This window comes from Cynocephalus volans, chromosome 1 (genome assembly GCF_027409185.1).
Source record: "Cynocephalus volans isolate mCynVol1 chromosome 1, mCynVol1.pri, whole genome shotgun sequence".
Taxonomy (NCBI): Eukaryota; Metazoa; Chordata; class Mammalia; order Dermoptera; family Cynocephalidae; genus Cynocephalus; species Cynocephalus volans.
In genome coordinates this window covers 31,641,414-31,661,304 of record NC_084460.1, presented here as the reverse complement: position 1 = coordinate 31,661,304, position 19,891 = coordinate 31,641,414, and the positions used below count along the sequence as shown (strand labels likewise).

The window sequence follows — 19,891 nt, the reverse complement described above, 5'->3', positions numbered from 1 at the left end:
TAACTCAAGAATATCCTGGACGGACTTTTCTTGAGTGAATCAAATTTTTCCTAAATGCAATGATAAAATTTCCATTAGAAGCAGGTATCATGGTAAACCTTTGGTAAATATTATGATTATTTTTTCAAGTATCATCCCATAATCAGAAGGAATAAAAATATTCTTGAACTCAATCTAAATTATACTCTGAATGCTTTTCGGTTTTCAGGCTATTTCTAAGCTACAGAGCAATTTGATAGTCCAACATTGCTTTCCGGATGGGTCCCAAAAAAACAGGAGGAGCTCAGAGCTGTGGCTAGACCCCTGATGGACTGTTCACAGGAGCCTAATCCAAGCTTGACCCTGGAGTTTCTTCCAATGCCCACTGAGGAAAACTCTCAAGATTCAGCGGCTTCTCAACCCATCTCAGGAATGTTGATAAAGAACCTTAGTGGCTTGACTCTTGACCCTGCTGCCAAATTCCCTTCCCTGCTATGGGAAGATCCACCCCAACAGCAGGATAGAGGAGAAAAGATCTTACAGGAGATAAGCGAGGGCTTGCCTGATAAAAGAAGAGGGGTAAGGACATTGTTATCTGCACAGAAAGAAAAGCTAGTAAAACTGAAATACCACCTCTTACCCAACAGTTATTCTCGGAAGCCTAAAAAAGAACACACACACACTGGGTTTAAGGGAATTTAGAGTGGATCCAGAAATAAACCATTCAGATGTGGCTGCAGTTAATGCATACATCACAAATGGGATCCTTCCTCCGAATGCTAGAATAGGGAATTATGACACAGAGCTGGCTGGTACAGGAAACTGTCACCTTAATTTTGTCACCATGATCACCACCAAGCTCTACAGAGGAACTTATTAAAATTGTATTTGAAAAAATAAATAAATTATACTCTACATTTCAAAATCTACATTTCAAAATTAAGTTTGATGATCTGATGGATGCTATTATTATATAGCCAATTTAAACAAATAAAAAATTATATATACACATCCCCAAGCAGAGTGCTTTACAATCACTGTTTTTACCCGTGACAAGAGATACAAGAAAGAGGCTCCAAATCAGTTAGATGAAAGTAAGAAAAAGTAGCATAAAGTAAAATAGAATACATATTTCTCAGACAAATAATTGTACAAAAGAAGACTGTCAATGGAGAAATTCAAAACTCAAACCTCTAATATATCCTAAAATTCTCTATTAAAACAAAAAACATTTTCTCTGGAATTTCCTCCTCTTGGGCCTATAAGGTCAAACCATATAAACTTGCCATTTTTGTAGGTTAAAAAATGATAAACATTGGCCATTTCATATGGTTCAAGCTAATAATCCCTTTCCATTTGACAGACAGTATTTCAAAAATCATTGCAGACAACTGCGTGAACAAAGTTGAGGTCCAAGGTCCAAGTGCATCAACAATGCCTGCCACTATCTGAGGGTGACAGTGGTCAAGTTCAGCTACAGTAACCTCAGTCACTGTTGGGCTTGTTTGAAGCCCCGGTTTGTGATGTTTGTTTATAATGGAAAGGTAGAATACCTTTAAACCAGTTCTATGAAAAATTACCATTCTCTCTATTCAAAAACTTTGCACCCTTGTGTGCACACACCAGTCATCTGCGTAAGGCAAACATAGCATAGTGGCTAAAAGTCTGGGCTCTGCAGCTAGACAGCCTGATTCAAATCCTGGCTCCTTCACTTACTTACCCTGACTCAGTTTCCGCACATGCAGAGTGGAAATAGTAATGGAAACTACTTCATTGAGTTGTGAGAATTAAATTACATGCAAAGAGCCTAGAAAAGTGTCTCGTATCTAATAAATGCTAAATAAATATTGGTTATTATTACTGCACAGTATCATTTTGAACTTTGAATAAGTGGGACTTATGAACAGCCTTTCAGGAATTAACCTGCTCATAAGCAAAAGAGCAGAAGTTCACTCCCAGCCTCACTACATGCTCATGCCAGAGCCAATATAATATGGTAGAAATAGCCCAACTTTAAATCTCAGCTCTACCCTTCATTAGCAGCATAAATAAGCTGTGTTAGCTACTCTGATTATCCAGCTTCTTGCCTATAAAAGGGAAGAATACCACCTACTTCAAAGATGTGAAAAAAGGGTTGTATAGATAATACATGTACCTGGCATAAAGTAGGTGATTAAAAAATGGAAGTCTGTATTATTTCAAATATAAAATACACCTATGTAAGAAGGTTTATGCCATTTCTTGAATGTGGCTAGGGACAGCTATCATAATCACCAACAAAGTGTGAAACATTTCTTCAACCAGCCCTCATAATGCCCTTGCTGGAGACACATCACCCTGTAAGCACTGTTTTGTCTACATACTTCTATAATGTGAAATCCAAAACCAACCATAAGATTCCTAGTATGGCTGTTCACAATTCAGTGGAATTATTATCCCCATCTTTTGGGACATCTTTTACTAAGACAGCCAAACTTTTTTTTTTTTTTTAATAGTCTAATTATATGATGCAGGATAGTACCAAGCTCAAAAATCTCAATGTTCAAAATCTTTTTCTTTTTTTTTTGGCAGCTGGCCAGTACTGGGAACTGAACCTTTGAACTTGGTGTTACAAGGCTGTGCTCTAACCAACTGAGCTAAACGGACAACCCATGATGTTCAAAATCTTGAATATCGTTTTGTCTTTTTTTTTTTTTTTTTTAAATGACCGGTAAGGGGATCTTAACCCTTGACTTGGTATTGTCAGCACCACGCTCTCCCAAGTGAGCTAACCAGCCATCCCTATATGGGGATCCAAACCTGTGGCCTTGGTGTTATCAGCATCATATTCTCCCAAGTGAGCCATGCGCCAGCCCTTGTTTTGTCTTTTTTAAAACACAAACTAAAGTGCATTTCTCCTTTCCCCAAATAGTTTTGTGAAACTATATGTTGGAAGTTATATTTATCCCTAATAAACTCAATCTAATTACTTTAGTCTAAAAACTTTGTAACTCTTGATTTGGTAATCCTATATATTCTTAGGTCTATATACAAGTTGTCCAGTAGCACAGAACTGAGGACAGCCTTCGGAACAGCCTTCAGGCTGATACCGATCAATCAGTCTACACTCTCTGGGTGGAGTTGCCTGTGCCAATCTAATTTCATTTATGCAGACTACCAATAATTTCAAGAGAGATATGCTCAAACTGTCTGTTGAAAGAAAGATATGCCTGGTATGAAAGTCTACCAATCCAGAAAGCCTCTCAAAAGGAAGTTCAGTTTAGCAGGACTAAAAATTCCTCCCCCCAAAACACAAAACCCTTGATTTTTCACAGCTAAGCTAAAGACAGGTACAGCCAGACCTCCAAAAGAGAGCAAGCTTGGCATTGGGGTGGGCCAGCTGTCTCTGAAGGGTGGTACCAGGATCACAGAGGCTCAGGTGAGCAAAGAAACTCCCCAGGAGAGGAGACACTGCCAGGTGTCACTATCACAAATCCCCTGGCCAAACCAAGAGCTCTTTTCAAGATGTCAACACTAATAAGACAGAGTGAGTTGCTGGTTTTTGTCTGAAGGAGTTAACATCAAAAGAAGAAAGATTTGAGTATTATGAATCTTCAACTATGGAAGTTCAGGAAATAAGATTTCCCAATAAACTCAATTCACTAAAATATAACCCACTGATATACAAGCCCTTCTGATTATAAGCCTGTTGGTGATCTACGATGCACTATTGAAAAAAACCAACCAACACAAGCATCAGGGTGAGGCAAGCAGCAAACAGGGTGTAAGTCAGTTATGAATTATAGCCTGTGACAAAATCTGATGAATTACACAAATACAATTTCAGAACCACAAATCAAAAAGTAGATAAAAATATTACACGGGAATAAAATGTTTATGCTAACTTTTTAACGATGAGAACACATTTAGGATGTGTTAATGAAAATACACAACAACAGCAAAAAAGATATATAAACACTCCAACACTTAAGCAATCATTCCTTTCTCATGATGGTCTTGCAAACTGGACTATTTTATTTTTGAACCTAAAAAGTTTTTACAGGTAAAAAATTATATTTTCCAGACGTCACCACATTATCCTAATTTTCCAATCCGACAGCTAAAAGGAGCCCACTGCGTGCACAATGAAGGCTGCTAGTTCAGCCAGTCTAGGCCACGTGGTTCCCCTTTGCACACCTCCCCCATATGCACTCCAAGACCTGCTCATCCTTCAAATGCCACCTTCTTGCACCTGCTTTCTCTTTGTTCTCTGAGCAGAAAAGATTCTGTCCTAGTATCTCTGAATTCCAATAAGTACTTCACAGAAAATAAATCGTGTAGTACTTGTCCTTTTCTGTTTGTACAACAGTTGATTCTGTTCATTCCTTGTTCTAAAATGTTGAAATGGGGACTGTGCTCCATTCTTTACTCCTGTTACAATACTTATCTTAGTGTGCCACTACATTAAAAAAGGGAGTTAGCCACTCTAAGACTGCTTCCTCATCATTAAATGGAATAAGAATACTTTTTTCACAAGGCTCCTATATTTCCATGAGGCAGTAGAACAGAAAACCCATTATTAACTGCAACAGGTTACTTGAACATTAGTTGTCATCACTGATGTCACTGACCTTACAATTATTTGCTTAAAACAATCAAAGTTATGCATAATCCCAGCTGGGGGGTCATGTATCAGTGGCATAACCTGTAAAATTCTAACATATAATTGCCCCCACTTTATTAAATCAAAGAATGAAGTATTAATGGTAATTAACAAAACCATAACAGGAACAGTAAAATGATACAACCAGCAAAAATATTCTACATTTAAAAAGGTAGAGTTGAGAAATAAAATATGCACAGTATAACTATGCTGAAGACAACTCACAAAAGAAATATAAGGGCTTGGCTGGTTAGCTCACTTGGTTAGAACTTGCTTGGCGTTGATAATACTGAGGTGAAGGGTTTGGGTCCCCATACCAGCCAGTGGCCCCCCCCCAAAAAAAGGAAAGAAATATGAGCAAAATACAAAGTTATGAATAAGTATCATATACAAAATGTAATAGCATATATTATTTCCTAGAATTGTAAGAATGTAAAAAAAAATGGCAACTTTTTAGTTATGGGCCTTCGAGTCTTTTAAAAAATCAGTTTTTCTACTCCCATGTTTGTAATATAATAGCCATATTATTTTCACAGTAGAAAGAATAATATACATTTTATATTTTTACATTATACTTGATCCCGGAACAGTGTTCCTGTTACAAAAGAAACATGGTGACAGAAGCATGATGAACAAACTAGGAAGAGCCACTGTACCAAGTCTCACATACAGGTATGTACTCCTTAAGGGGAAGACAGTTCATTTGGAACATATGATGGCACCAGCTAAGTGATAACATCCACTGTTAGGATATTACAGTTCTTGTCAACATAGGAGCAGTTACTAGGAGAAAGAGGGCAGAATATATGTAAATTAAACCCTCAAGGGAGCCTGGTCTGAAAGTGAGGTAATCAAATTACTCTTGGGGTAGAGGGTAAACTACTAAAACTACTTTATTCCTGTTTTAGAAAGCAGTATGGAAATCAATATTCCATGTAGTTATTAGTATTACCATTTAAAAGCTCTGTGCTTCCCCTCATGTTCAACAGATTTTTGTTTGGAGGAATCAATACAAAGTGCAGAGCTTTCTCTTGAGCATCTAGGCTCAAAATCCCAAGAGTTGCCCTTTGCTCTTGCCACTCCTATAATACCACTATACGTTGGTATATGCAGAGAAAAATGGTCCACAGATTTTGCCTTTAGGGCCGGCCCATGGCTCACTTGGGAGAGTACGGTGCTGATAACACCAAGGCCCCGGGTTCGGATCCCATATTCGGATGGCCGGTTCGCTCACTGGCTGAGCGTGGTGCTCACAACACCAAGTCAAGGGTTAAGATCCCCTTACCAGTCATCTTTAAAAAAAAAAAAAAAAAAAAGATTTTGCCTTTAATAACAGTAACTCTAAGGAATATTTTCTCTGCTTTTTTTTTTGAGGGTAGGGGGGTGACAGACTCTAAAATGTCTCCTAACAATCCAGTACTAATTCATGCCCTTGTACAATCCCCTCTCCTTGCTGGGCAGTACCCATAACTTGTCTCTGCTACAATACAGCAAAAGTGACAGCATGCCATTTTTATGATTATATTACACAAAACTATAATGCCCACCTTACTAGTAGAGACTCTCCTTTGCTGTTTTAATGAAGCAAGCTCCTATGTTGTGTGCTACACTACAGAGGCCCTCAGCCTGACAGCCTGCAAGGAACTGAATACTGCCAACAACCATACGAGCCTGGATCCGTCCCGAGTAGAGTTTTCAGTTGAGAACACAGATCTGGCCAACCCTTTGATTGCAAATTGGCAAAGGACTCAGCTAAACTGTGCTTGAACTCCTCACCCACAGAAACTATGAGAAAATAATTGTATTGTTTTAAGCTACTATGTTTGTGATAATATTGTTACACAGCAATAAATAATACAAAGTGGGATCAGCAGTCCTCTAATTTTCTATATACTTGATTGAGTAATGCTTTATACTTTTCATTTTACAATAAGCACATATTAATTTTATTCTAAAAAAAGCTTTGAAATTACGTTTTCTGAAAGTTGGCTTAGAAATAAATGTTCTGTTTAATTCTTTTTTTGATATACGCATTGCCAGTGTCTCAGAACCTTAGAATTAGATGATTATGATGGTGATATTCAGTTTGGTTGGTGATACTCAGTCTGGCATTCAAGGCCCACGTCAATCTAAGTATCATCTTGCTTTCCAAACTCATCTCCCATTAATCCATAATGAGTCCTCAGCTCCTGCCCCAGCCAACTGCTGGCCAAAGCAATTGCTTCCTGCTTTCACAGCTCACATCCCTGTGTATCCTATGCCCTCTCCATGCCACTCCTCCCAGCTCAGCCAAGTCATCACTTCCTCTCAGACCCAGCTCACTCCACATGCAGGAGGACATCCAAATGGCCATGGCTCTCAGGGACCACATGCCATCAACTCCTGGCACAAATGGCTATCTGCTTCACTTCATCATTAGCACTTAGCATCTGCTTCTGGATCCTGTAATTTGTCACTTCTCCAACAAGAGGATAAAAGCCACTTTTCATTGTCTTGTGTTCCCTCAGCACCAAGCCCCAACACAGTTGTTGTTATTCTCAGCAATGACACCACGTGCCCCAGTAGTTTAACTTTTGACACGTATTTCAAATACTATAATGAACAAAATATTTTTCAGGCCTGTGAAGAAATAACTTTCTCAGCTTTGAAGCAACAAAAAACAATCAAAGGGAAACATGAACAGATTTAAATATTCCCAGCAAGTTCAGTCAAATGCTCAGAATAGAAAAATAAATCACTAAAATGTCCATAAGTGAGGGCCGGCCCGTGGCTCACTTGGGAGAGTGTGGTGCTGATGGCACCAGGGCCGCGGGTTCGGATCCCTATATAGGGATGGCTGGTTAGCTCACTTGAGAGAGCATGGTGCTGACAACACCAAGTCAAGGGCTGGGATCCCCTTACAGGCCATCTTTAAAAAAAAAAAAAGTCCGTAAGTGGAGGAGCAGTTAAATTATGTCAAGTCTGCATTATGTAATTCTAATCAGCCATTGAAAAGAATAAAGTAGCCCCCTAGTTACTGATATGGTAATCTCAAGATACATTGGTAAGTGAAAAAAGGAATTTGCCAGGCTATACTGTATGATCCCATTTTTGGTTATAGGTAGAAAAAGATATTCATTATAAAAATGCATAGAAAGGAAACCAGAAGGATAGAAATCAAACTGTTGACAGTGGTTACCTCTGCAGAGGAGCTTGGGATAGGAAGGCAGGTAGTAAAGAGGAACTTCCAGATTTTCTCTACATACTCCAGGAGGAATGAGCACACCTTGAACCCCAGATCTTGGTTTCATAAATCCAATTCTCCACTTTGAAGAAATCAGGGCTTCTTGGAGAAATGGTTGAATCCTGGGTTGGGTAAGTACAAGATGAGCTTGGAACATCTTGTTATGCCAGAAAATAAAGAAGGACTCCAAGAATGATGAAGATATAGGAGCTGTCAATTTGAAGGACTCCCACTGGCTAAATCTGGGATAATACGAGTATTAAAATAAATAATAATAGAAATAGATTATAACCAACAGAACAAAGTAAGAATCCATGAGTACATACAGAAATGAATGGAGGAAGGGAAGGAGGGAAGGATGAAGGGAGGGAGGAAGCTCCTCCTTATGACAACGCAAACTAATAAATGTAGAAGGAATGATGAGTCATAAATCATCATGTGGCAACCATCAGAGTAAAACTTGTCTTAGGAAAGAAATATCAGTGGATATTAAAATAGTGGGTGAAAGTTTGATGAGTAAATAAGATATTTGCATACTCTCAAGGTATCTTCTCACAACAAACTTGTTCATTATAAAGGAAAAAATAATAGTTTTACAGTTAAGAAAAATGGTAGATAATACCTTAGGCAAACAATTCAAGTTAATATCACCAGTAAATGAGGCAAACAGTTATTATATGCCTCCTGACACAAAGTACTTGAAAAGATACATCACTTATGCGGTATTTCTTCTAAAAGTGAATAACCTAAATCTAATTAAGAAGATACATCAGAAAAACCCAAATTGAGGGATTTCATATTCTTCAGAAATGTCAAGGTCATGAAAGAAAAAGACTAAAGAACTATTTCAGATCAAAGGAGACAAAAGAAACACGACAATTCAATGTGTGATCCGGGATTGGATCCTGACCAGAATAAAAATTTTACCCCACTTTTGCCATAAATGACATTATTAGAACTGGCAAAGTCTGAAAAAGGTCCCAATTTTGATCATTGTATTGTGGTAATGTAGGAGAACATTGTTTTTAGGAAAAAAAAATTTTTTTCTAAAAGATGACCGGTAAAGGGATCTTCTTAACCCTTGACTTGGTGTTGTCAGCACCACGCTCACCCAGTGAGCTAACTGGCCATCCCTATATGGGATCCGAACCCGTGGCCTTGGTGTTATCAGCACCACACTCTCCCAAGTGAGCCACGGGCCGGCCCCTATGTTTTTAGGAAATTTACACTGAAGTATTTATGGGTAAAGGTCTGTAACTTGGGGGGGGGGGAGACAAGTGAAGCAGTTGGAGTGGAGAAAGAACAAAGAAAGCTGTAACTGGTTGTGATCAATTAGTTGTAAACACTACTGCACTCAGACCCACCTACAACTTAGTTTCAAACAATTCAGAACATGATTAAGTGCTAACAATTGGAGAATCTATATTCTCCTACATAGGGGAAGATAAATGGGAATTCTTTGTACTATTTTTGCAACTGTTTTATAAATCTGAAATTACTTCAAAATAAGAACTTCTTAAAAATATATGTAGGGGGAAAGTATATATATATGTACATGAAAAATATTTTGAGGCCAGAGAATAGCTAAGTGAAAGTGAAGTAATCCTCCCACGCACAGTCCTGGTGAGCATTTCAAGCCTATCCCCTAGAAAGTCTTTCCACTAGGCCCACAGAAACCACTGAGCATTTATTCCACAAGATGGCAGAGCTGCTCCAAATGCCAGAGCTGGGTTTGGAGCAGCTAGCTGCCCCCTCTTCTTCTCTAGACTAGATGTGTTGCCTTCCCCAGCTCCTCCTCTTGTTGCCCGCAAGCCTCTTTCACACCAATTTCTCAGAAAGTGGCTCGATCTCAGTTTAGAAACGCCAACACTGTGGCACCATCTCAGGACAGCAATCGCTAAACAGTGACTGAGGCAGCATCCTGGCCTCCAGGAGCCTTGCTGGAGGTTTCTGATGATGATCCAGCCCCATTTCCTGCTTACTTACATAATACATTCCTGGTGAATGAGTTCTCAACAACCTCCCTCTCCCCCAGAAATCTTCCTGGATTGTCCTGTACTCACCCCTAAACCCTTGTTGCAAAAGAAAACACCAGGAATGTCGTTCAGTTTCCAGATCAACACATTTCCCCCCTCCAAATTAAAGAACTCCAAAGACACCACCCTGTCCTAGAGTAATGACATCACTTGCACCACACATTGCTATTTAAACCTTGCCACCTGACTAAGCTTCTTACTCTGAGTGTACACATTGCTTTAATGAGCACCCTGAGAGAGGTGATAGCTTTGTATCACACACCGTCTGCCTAAAGGCAGGGAGTCCATACATTTTACTTGATTTATACAGCACCCAGCATCTCATCAGATGGAGTTAGGTACTCAGTCATGATAGGAATTACAGACTGCCTTAGAGACCATTAGAAAGTGTGCAACTCTAAGTCACTTCTTCTTGACAAGGATTAGGCTCTTTGTCTATATAACAGGGATAATTAAAAGTGAAATTAGAGGGCCGACCCCATGGCTCACTCGGGAGAGTGCAGCGCTGGGAGCGCTCCCGCCACAGGTTCGGATCCTATATAGGGATGGCCGGTGCGCTCACTGGCTGAGCGCGGTGCGGGCGACACCAAGCCAAAGGGTTACCCCCTTACCGCTCACATAAAAAAATAAATAAATAAATAAAAAATAAAAGTGAAATTAGAAATAAATGTTTTTCAGCAGGGGCTAGGTAAATAAATTATGGAACATATAAACAAAATAAATAAATTATATGTAATTGTGAAATACCATATATGAAAATGGCAAGCCACTGAATGTAAAAGAACGATACCATTAGTGTTTTTTAAAAGCTGTATGTGTGTATGTATGTTTTACAGGCACAGAACCATGTCTAAAAAGATGGAATCATACACCACATTGTACAGCAGGTTCCTTCAAGAGGGTGAGGCTACATAAAAGAAAGAATCTTTCACTTTTTTTCTTTTACTTGGTTTTAATTTTTCCTGGCATACAATGGTTTTGAAATTTATAGGGAAAAAAAGCAAAAAAACGCTATAAAATAATTTTTTAAGGAGGGTCCCAGTTGCCACAATTCAGAAAAACTCATCAAAAATGTTTTTATAAAAATATTAGGAATTAGTATTCCTTAATGAATGCTTTCATTGCGAAAAATCAAATTTCATTTAAAAAACAACCTTAAGCAAAATCTTTTATTGCTTTTTCCTTATGATTAAAAAATGATGACCATACTAAGGACGATCTTAGGTTCAGGCCAAGTTATGTTTTTCAATGAAGAAAATGAGTAACTGCCATGATTTAATATCTTAGAAAACATTAAAATACCTTTCATATTAATTTTCAGAACAGATTCTTTATCTGATCATACGTGTTGATCTTAAGTCCCCATATCCAACAAGAATCTTGGAAAAAGAATCACTACACCAAAAAATAGGACAAACTTGCAATATCATGGCACATCTAGAAATATTTAAGTTGGGCACGATCAACCAATAATGCTCTTCACCATTTACCAAATGGAAGTATCCAGGACAGTCAATCTATTCTTAAAAGTAAGTGCCTCCCTGAGGTCAAGTATACCATAAGCTATTCATCTTTGTGTGTTTTCCTACCTCCTCCAGTTCCTTACACTCCCCCACAAAGTTCTGGCACATATGAGATGCTCAAGTAATTGTTGAATGAATGATCCAATAAATAAATATTACCTACCACTTTACTGATATAATAAGTTTCCCAGTGGATCTATTTGCTCTGACTGGGAATAAAATGTATTCAATAAAAATGTGCTGAATGAAGGCCCAGAGGTAGAAGTGTACCTGCTGTGCTAGTAGGACATCAAGGAGGCCATGTGGCTGCATGAGATTCAGCAGCACAGCCTTGGAGGCCCATGTATGGTCCTGAGGCCTTCATAACCAAATACTAATAGTTCCGGGGCTGGCTGGTTAGCTCACTTGGGAGAGCATGACACTGATAACACTAAAGTCAAGGGTTCAGACCCCCTTACCAGCCAGCAGCCCAAAAAATAAAATAAAATACTAACAGTTCTGGGCTGTGAGTGAGAGTCAAGAGTATTATTCTTACACTTTTCTGAAGTTCTTTTGAAGTTTATGTATATAAAAAATTGCCCAGGGCCAGCCCGTGGCTCACTTGAGAGAGTATGGTGCTGATAATACCAAGGCCATGGGTTTGGATCCCCTTACTGGTCATATTTAAAATTCAAAAAAAAAAAAGTTGTCCAAAAAAGTATACTGAATAAAGACAAGATCACTGCCATAAATTAGGTGAAAGGTACTAACTAAATCCCTGGAGAAATTTGAAAAAGGTTTTGATTTTGATCATTATATTGTGGTAATGTAGAACATCTATGTTTTTAGGAAATACACACTGAAGTATTTAGTGGTAAAGGTCTGTAACCTATTTTCAAACAATTTGGAAAAAGTAAAAAAAGAAGAAGAAAGCAAATATGGTAAATTGCTAGCTATTTGGGAATTTGGTTAAAGTTATACTTTTTGTATTATTTTTTGCAAATTGTTTTTATAACTGAAATTATTTCGCAATAAAAACTTCTTAAAAATACATGCAGGAGGTTTCCGGTCAATATGGCAGAATAGATGGTCCCCTGAGTCACTCTCTCCCACTAATCAACCAATTTACAACACTAAAAATCAACAACAGCCAAGCTGGGGCTCCTAGAGGTCAGAAGAGGAGGAGAGACCTACAGAGTGCATGAAGGCAGGAGAAGACACAATGAGAGAAAGAAGCATCGCTCCCACCATTTCAAGCCCTGGCTGCTTCAAGGCTGGCCCTGGTGAGCGCACAGAGCAAGAGCTGGCAAAAGCCGCAGCTGTGCCCTTTATGTGAAGTTGCTTGGAGGCAGCAGGAGAGAAGAGGGCCTTGGTGGCCCCCAGGCCAGCAAGACCACTAACAGTGTTCCCATGGACCCACATAGGAGGGAGGAGCCCCAACAACTGAAAAAAGGAGCTACTCAGAGGCTGGTGAGTCATCACAGGGACTAGCACAGCACCTGTCCCACAGGAAGTGTTTGGAGTGTGGGTGGTGGGGGAGACGGGCCCACCTGGGGAACACTGGGGCACAGTATGCACAGCTGATCTGCTCCTCAGTCAGTGTAGGCCCACTCAATGGAGACTGGTCAGAAATACAGAACTGCAGGGGGTGCAGTTTACTGAAAAAAGACTCAGGCCCAGACCAAAGTTTCCACACAACCCAGGTGTACCAAAACTCACGAGACCCAGAAGTACATACAAGATCAACCATTAAAAGCTGAGCTGCACAAAAAGCCTTCCCCAGGGAATCAGCAGCAACACAGCAATTTAGCTCAACCACAGGGCTCAAGTGATGGTCCCCACAGGAAGTTCCCCCATTTTAGAAATAAGCAAAAGACAACAAACTAGTTCTAGTGCAGAGTTTACGTGGTGGGAACAGTGAATAATCCAACACAGAACTGAAAGAAAAAGCAAAATACCCATAGATCAGAGACAAAGTTTGATATTAACTAGTAAAGGTCTAATGCCACCAAAGAACACCTATAGAACCTAGAAGGAACAGAAGCTCCCTGAGCTCCCATGCCAGGGAGTGGGGTGAGGGACGTGGGCCTCAGCCACGCCCCACGACAACCACACACAGCCTAGCAATGACCACTGAGCCACCACTGAAAAACCCCTAGACTCCCCTGCTGGAATGACAAGGGGTGCCACGGACCTCGACCAATCCCTCCCTTCCTCCTCCCCTCCCACCCTATTTCCCTCCCCCTCCCCATCTCCTCCTCTCAACTGCTTCCCAACATCTTAGAATATAAAAAAAAAATTAATAAATAAATTTTTAAAAAATATATATATATATGCAGGAAAAATACCTTGAGGCCACAAAATAACTAAATAAATGGAAAGCAACCCTGTGAACATACAGATCCATGTGAACAATTTAGGACTGTCCCCTTATCTTGAGAATGAAGTATTTCTCAGTAGCTCCATAAACTCCTCAAAGGGACTGACCTCAGTTTGGCAGCAACTTACCTGTTTAGCCTTAACCTTTTTCAGGAAGCCTGCAATTAAGTCAGAAAGCACACCTGCTAGTCTCAGAAAAGGCCCTGTGGTCATGCTGTACACACCGCTTTGCCTTCATCTCCAAATATCTCACTGCTACTCCTCCTTTAAGGCCCTATGCAAGAACCACCTTCTTCCATCCCTACCCCCAGATCACCAACCTAAATACCACCTCTCGCCCAGGGGCAGATCCAAACAGCAGTTAATGAACACTAAGACGAAGAGGGGCCGTTCATCTTTGTATACTCAACAGTTACCAGAATTCCTGGGCATACAGTAAAGGCTCAATAAGTGAGTCCTGAGTTCAACTTCGATGTAGCAAGCACACGTTACCACTGTCATTCTTTTCTCTACTCCCATAGTTTTATTCTAAGTGTTTCTCATGACATCACCTTACTTTGTCTGTTGTTTACAGGTACCCAAAGTCTTAACCATTCCTGTTGGCATAAGACCAGGAGAGGCATAAACCAGATGTCTCATTCATCTCTCTAACCCCCAGAACAACAAATTCTCAACCAATTTTCCACCACATTACATGCTTCATGATACAGCCACAGACACCCACAACTTCCCATACTAAAGCGGTTGCAACTCTATGACTCTCCTACTCAAGAAAACATGGAGGAACACAAGTTCATGAAAGCTAAACTACTAAAGGCATTATGCTAAATCTTACCTGGTTAACTTAAATCATCTGCAAAAACCAGTAAAGGCATTACCCTGAATCTAACCTGGTTAATTTAAAAGTAAGTCATTTGTCAACTTTTGCTACTTCAGTGACAAATAACTTCCTATTCATTTTATAACTGACAAACACATCAAGACTCCATGAGTTAGAACCATTAATCTAGACCATGTGGCAAAGTGTCCAATTTCTACCAGGTACTTAGTAAAAAGAATATTAGCTGAATGAGCCTGTACTTCTATTCGGTCTTTTCCCTTATTTATTCTGTGTTCCATGTAGAATATTCACAAATGAGACCACTTAGAACAGGGTCTGGCACTTACTAGGCACTCACTAAATATTTGTTGACTAACATAAATGGAGAGCAGCGTATTTACAAGGAGTCCTAGTTATCTCTGAGTGGTCATTTGGGGCTCAGCCCAGATTTAGAGAATAATCTGAGATCTCTGAACTTCTAAGGGCATGACTGACTTGTTCTACAGCATAAATGAATGCAACTGCACTCTCCTCTGGTTTTTAACTCAAAGCAGAAAGCATGAACCTATTATAAAAGAATACATTAATGGGTTCCATGCTGCATTTATTCCCCCAGCTCAATCTCAAGGTAATCTGACCTCTACCATTACTATAAACTCTTTTGGAAAACAGGTTAAGTGCTTTAATCAGTTGCAGTGCTTTCAAAATTATTCTTTTAGAAAAGCTACTGTGTGACCTAAGGATACAAAGAAAATATAAAATCTTACCATCATCATTTTCCTAAAACTCAACTGTCCCACCCTTACATTATTTCTGTCCTGTCCACAAATCAGAAATGTAACAAAATTAACTGACACAGACAAAAATTGTGCATGTGTATTTTGGAAAGATGTAGTCTAAGACCCCACAAAATAAACTTATAAAGTTTACAATAGGCACTGAATTTAACTTCTAATCTAGTCTCCTCACTTATCTCATATGCATGGCATATTTACTAGTGGCGTAGGAACTAAGTGCCAATTTCAAGTGACATCTAACATAACACTACCCCTTAAAACAATATAATTAAAAGCTTAGTCTGCTGAGTTATAAGGGATATGGCTCATCTATAGCTCTCTCCACCAAAACAGACAACTAAATTCTGAGATTAAATTTCTACCTTATTTATACATTAACTTTAAGAATTTCCCCCACACGACAGAAAAGCAGGTGGGGAGGAAAGGAGCTCTGACACAGAAAAGTGTGGGCTGAGGCACAATACCCTGGACTCAGTTAGACAAAGGACCAACAGCATGGCAGCAGAAACAAGCCAAGAATGAATACCTGAGTACTTTCAGTTCACTATTTCAAAGAACTGCTCTGCTACAACATTTATGTTAACTACATAGCAACCAGTCAAGACCAGAAAAAATTTAAAAAGAAAAAAAACCTACTCAAAAAAACATTTTTAGTTATCCAAATAAAAGTATGCAATTTGTAAACATATAATCATCATGGTGTAAACGTCTTATAAATGGCCACATTAGAAACAAAACTAGGGAGGAGGAGGAGGGGAAGGAAAAAAAAAAAAAGAAAACTATTGGGGGCTGGCCGGTTAGCTCAGTTGGTTAGAGCGTGGTACTGATAACATCAAGGTCCAGGGGTTTGATCCCTCTACCAGCCCGCTGCCAAAAATAATAATAATAATTAAATGTCACTAACGTTTTGACAATGTAAATTTTCTGTTTATAATTTAAATTACATTTAAGATTTGGAATTCCAGAAAAAAGGCAAAGAATTCCAAATCTTAAAACCATTAAATATACAAATTAGATTTACGTTTAGTATAAAATAGTATATAAAAGTATAAATTTCATGACAGCTAATATTAAATAAAGTCACAAGTAGTTAAGTGTCAAAATACAAAATCACTAAATATTTAACTACTTTCTCCATCTGAGACAGCCTGGTAGGAAATGTGCTATACCTCTGCTCATGTTGTTCCCTCTGCTGGAATAACAGCTCCCACGTCACTCTTGGGACAGTACTATTCATCTGTCAAGACTCAGCTTAAAAAAAAGCTTAGCAACACCACCTTGGAATGTAAAAAATAATAATAATAAATAAAAATTTTTTAAGAATAAAAAAAAAAAACCAAAACTCAGATACATGCCATGTCCTCCAAAATAAGATGGTCTTCAGGCAGGCACTGAGTCTGACTGATCATTGTATCAGTGATGCTTAGCACAGTGCCTGTACTTAGCAGGTTCCCAGGACACTCTTAACTGAACTAAGCAAAAAAACATGCACAACCAGAGCCTCTATGTCCATGTTTGCAGCATTTCTTCTCACTTTTCATTCCCTAACTACAGGAACACAATTTCATTTAACTTTTACTATTTCCTTGAGTCTATCTCTAAAAGAACTTGTCAGCACTTTCTTCCTCGGGGAACAATGGGCAACCCACAAAAATCCCAGCAAGCTTCTTCATTCTTCCTCTGGGCTCAAGAAGCTTTGCTTTGGGAACTACAGAGCCCACTCTTTCCACACCCTGGGAAGGAAGAAGGTCCCAAACCACTAATGTTTACTAAAGGATCTTTCCTAGGTCCAGAACCATATCATCAAAAGGATCTCATGAGATTTGATTCCACAGCTCACTTCTGCCTAAATTTTCCAATAAGGCCGTGTCTTCCCCCATTAAGTCTGCCTAGTCCACAGTACAGCTGAGTCCAGAAGAGGGCTACCATAAAAATCCTTGCAGCTTCATGGATATTTAAGAAATACCTAGAAAAAGAAAAAAACAAAAACAAAACAAAAACAAAAATAAAAAAACTTTTTTTAAAACAAGAAATTTAAAAATTTTTTAAACTTAATAAAAAAGAAATGCCAAAGTATACCCACATTAATTTCCTTCTCCCCTACTCTACCCCTTTTCATTTTGTAACAAGTAAAAAAAATAAATTTTTTAAAAATATGAGTGTGATCAAGAACCTTGGAGGGGCTGGCCGATTAGCTCACTTGGTTAGAGCATGGGGCTGATGACACCAAGCTCAAGGATTCGGACCCCCATACCACCAGCCACCAAGGAAAATTAATAAATAAATAAATAAAGAACACTGGGGCATGAGCTATGGGTAGTAGGAGATATATTTTGATTTTATTAAAATTTTTAAGAGGTGGCTTATAATTAAACTTATTTTTAATATGGAGTTTATAATATGAGAAACATACATATGTAAACAAAAAGCAAATAATAGAGTGTAGTGTTTTAATGCCAAGGTCAAGGGTTCAGATACTCATACCATTGTGCTCACTTCGGCAGCACATATACAGATACTCATACCAGCCAGACATCAAAAAAAAAAAAAGGGTAAATAATAAAAAGTAAATTTTACAAATAATGTAAACATATATATAAGAGTACTTCAAAAAGTTCATGGAAAAATAGAATTAAAAGATAAAACAAATCATTCCATGAACTCTCTGAAGCATGCTTGCAACATAAATATATTAGCTATAATAAAATAAGTTATATATTATAATTAAAATAATAAAATTAACAAATAAGATTTATGATAAAATTATTACTATACAATAAAATTAAAATAAATAATAATTTAAATAGATTATAGATTATATTATATATAAATTGTACTCATGTATCCATAGTCATATATTCACAGAAAAAAATCAAGATATTCTAAACACTTGAAAAACTGTTCAACCTCATTAAAAAACATGTAAGTTAAAAAATAAAATCTTGTTTTCGGGCCGGCCCCGTGGCTCACTCAGAAGAGTGCGGCGCTGGTAGCGCCGAGGCCGCAGGTTCGGATCCTATATAGGGATGGCCAGTACACTCACTGGCTGAGCTTGGTGCAGACCACACTGTGCTGAGGGTTGCGATCCCCTTACCAGTAAAAAAAAAAAAATGAAATTTTGTTTTCAATGTTAACATAAATTAGAGAAAATTTAAAAGATGAATAATATCCTTAGTTGGCAAGGATGTAATAGAAAAGGTACTTACTCTGTCATTCATTTGGTCAAAATATAAAGCGAAATGGCCGTTTGGCGATGCAATTTAAAATGTGCATTCCCTCGAATCCAGCAACAACATTCATAGAAACTTAGCCTATAAAACTATTCACCAAGTGGTCAAAAATATATGTTCAAAAAATACCACTACATCATCGTTTACTTTTAGATTGGTGTACATTCAGATCAGAAACCATCCAAATGCCCAAGAAAAGGGAAATGGTTAAATATATGGAACATTCTTACTAGAGACTAATATTCAACCATTAAAAAGAATGAGGCAAATGAATGAATGTGGAAAGATCAACAAACACTGCAAAAATAAATCAGAGAACAATAAGCCTACAAATATCCCAATTAAATTTAAAAATAAAATCTTAATTGCTTCCCTACCTATGTAAGTGCATAGAAAAGAATCCAGAAAAATCACAAACTAATAACAGAAGTCTACTCACTGGGAAAGAAGAGAAAAAAGGAGGCCTTTCACTTTTACTCCTAGTACCACTATATTGTTTGGGTTTCTTTTTTTTTTTTTTTTATGATCAGTGTATATTATTTATACACTTTTTTAAAAGGAAAATAAAAATACATACATACACATAAAAAGATGGCTTAGATGATCTTTACTTTAAAAGACAGAGATCAAAATTTATTCATGGTCAGGACCATCCTGGATTCTGAACATTTCCCACAAACATAACATTATCAAAAGTAAGAGTTTCCCAGGGTCAGAGGTTCAAATCTCCATACAAGCCAGCCACAAAAAAAAAACAAAAAACAAAAAAAAATAAGAGTTTGCATTACTAATTACATCAAAATAGCTATCAATGCAACAAGCAATTACTTTGTGAAAGAAAAATTCTGTGTGGTCATAAATGTGTACAATTTCCTAAGGCTGTGTACTAATATAAAATGGAGGTTTCTCTTCCAGTAATGGTAGAATAGCTTATATTGGAACAACTCTTTTGTTTACAACCATTATAAATTCTAAGCAGCCTTATAACCCAAAGGCCACAGGTTCAGATCCCTATACAGGCCAGCCACCCAAAAAAAAAAAAAAAAAAAAAAAAAAAAACTCTGAAAAAATATTAAAAAACAAACGTCTAAAGGCACTGGAGAGAAACAAAAAGCATTAGACGAGTTTCCCATTTTTTAAGCCTTTTTACCCAAAATCAGTAGTACTGGGTGGCTACAACTCAGAAATCTTTGGTCTTACTGGTTGAAGAAACGTAAGACAAAGTTCAGTGCAACTACAACAACTGGAAAGAAAGGAGGGATATCCTAGAAAGAAGAGAACCA

The 19,891-nt window shown here is 38.1% G+C and overlaps 1 protein-coding gene across 4 annotated transcripts in view; it reads right to left on the bottom strand.

Moving 5' to 3' along the window:
* PHF20 (PHD finger protein 20) overlaps positions 1–19,891 on the bottom strand; it is a 148,207-nt gene that overhangs the window by 50,750 nt on the left and 77,566 nt on the right. The window lies entirely within an intron of this gene.